Raw genomic sequence first — 2,030 nt, forward strand, 5'->3', positions numbered from 1 at the left:
CCAGCTGCTGCCGGGAAACACTAGTGATTGTTACCTACCCGCTGTCCTCCCAGGAGCTGCCGCTAGACACCTCTGTGGCCTGTTTCACCTCGTCAATGACTCACTTTCTGACAGTATATATTTAGCTTGACTTCAGCAGGATGGGATGGAGAAAGGAGGGTTTCCAGCTGGGAAGAGCTGCTGGAGGTCCGAAGCAGACGGAGGTGTCTGTGGCCGGTGCTGGTTCCAGTTTGCCGTGTGCGTCTCTGAGGCCTGCCTTTGACAGTTGCTCCAGGTCTGTGTTTCCTGCGCATTCTGGCGGAGCCTTGTTCTGGTGTGTAAAGTTTCGGCCTTGTGGACTAAGGCCCACTGGGAAGCAAAAGTAGCCTCTTTTGTATTTAAAACACAGTATCTGTTCATCATCCAAACAGTCTTTTGGGGCTGGGGAGATAGTCGGGCGGCCTAAGTGCCTGCCTGGCAAGCCCGGGGACCTGGGTTCAGTCCCTGATACCACATGCCGTGTGTGCCTGGAACCCAGGCTCACCATGCTGGCCACTGAGACTGGGCATGGTGGTGCACACTTGCACTCCCAGTGCTGGGGAGGCTGAGACAGGAGGATCACTACGAGTCCGAGCTGCCTAGTGAGATCCTGTACTAAATACATAAATGGGAAAAAAAGAAAAAATCTTAGGAAGCCAGCTGAGTAGATACCCAAGTAGGATCAAGACTGCCTCTTAATCTACCTAGTAGGCACCCTATTAGCTGCTACAGATTGTGTGTAGCTAGCCTTTGTTCTCTCCTGAAGGAGTTCCTTTTTAGTTTTTGCCTCCTGATTGTGTGATCTGCAGTGGTTGCGCTTTTTTAGCCTTGGATATGTGTGTATTGACTAGTGCTTAGCAGCAGTCAGCAAATGGCACTGTTGCAGCTTTGTCCTTGGTCTAGTCATTGTTTTGGCTGCCAACTGCTGCTTTTATTTGGATTTCTTAGTTTTTGGCAAGGTTCTATGGATTCTGGCAAATCTTTTTCATTTACACCCTTGGGGTAATTTTGGGTTTTATTTTTTAAGAAATTTACACGGCAGTGTTGGGCCTGGACCAAAGAGTAAACTGGTTTTAGTTTTTGTTTATTTTTTAGATTAGGTCGAGGCTGGCCTTGAACTCACAATGTAGCCCAGGCTGGCCTCAGATTTAGGGTAATCCTCCTGCCTCAGCCTCCTGAGTACTGGGATTGCAGCATGTACTGCCACACCTGGCCAGTGGAACAGCTTTTAAATAGACTTTATTGAAAGAAGGACTGCTGGTGTAGACCTCTGCTGTTTTAATTTCATAATGGCTAACATAGTGATTAGGTGATAAAACTACCTTAAATACACAATGTAGTGAGTACGCGTGAGGCCTTGTAAGGTGACAGACGCTGAGCTGTGCGGAGCAGGAGGCACTAGGCCGTTGTCGTCTGGGCCATGTCTGACTGCCGTGCTCCAGAGGGAAACTGTTGCTCGCAGCGGTGCGAAGCGCAGGACAAGGACCATCCAAGATACCTGATTCCAGAGCTTTGTAGACAGTTCTACCATTTGGGCTGGGTCACTGGGACTGGAGGAGGGATTAGCTTGGAGCGCGGCAATGAAATCTACATTGCCCCTTCAGGAGTGCAAAGGGAACGAATTCAGCCGGAAGATATGTTTGTTTGTGATATAAATGAACAGGATATAAGTGGGCCTCCAGAATCTAAGAAGCTAAAGAAAAGCCAGTGTACTCCTCTTTTTATGAATGCTTATACAATGAGAGGAGCAGGTGCGGCGATTCATACGCACTCTAAAGCTGCTGTCATGGCCACCCTTCTGTTTCCAGGACGAGAGTTTAAAATTACACATCAAGAGATGATAAAAGGAATAAGGAAATGTACCTCAGGAGGGTATTGTAGATACACTGATATGCTAGTGGTACCCATCGTTGAGAACACTCCCGAGGAGAAGGACCTCAAAGAACGCATGGCTCGGGCAATGAATGAGTACCCCGACTCCTGTGCCGCGCTGGTCAGGCGCCACGGAGTCT

General features: G+C 48.8%; 1 protein-coding gene and 1 pseudogene across 2 annotated transcripts in view; both read left to right on the top strand.

Annotated features, from left to right (window-relative positions):
- Ano6 (anoctamin 6) overlaps window positions 1–2,030 on the top strand; it is a 169,584-nt gene that overhangs the window by 33,357 nt on the left and 134,197 nt on the right. The gene's annotated exons all lie outside the window — the stretch shown is intronic.
- Window positions 1,368–2,030, top strand: part of LOC101585227 — a 1,754-nt pseudogene continuing 1,091 nt past the window's right edge.

This window comes from Octodon degus, unplaced genomic scaffold (assembly GCF_000260255.1).
Source record: "Octodon degus isolate 3935 unplaced genomic scaffold, OctDeg1.0 scaffold00100, whole genome shotgun sequence".
NCBI classification, from domain to species: Eukaryota; Metazoa; Chordata; class Mammalia; order Rodentia; family Octodontidae; genus Octodon; species Octodon degus.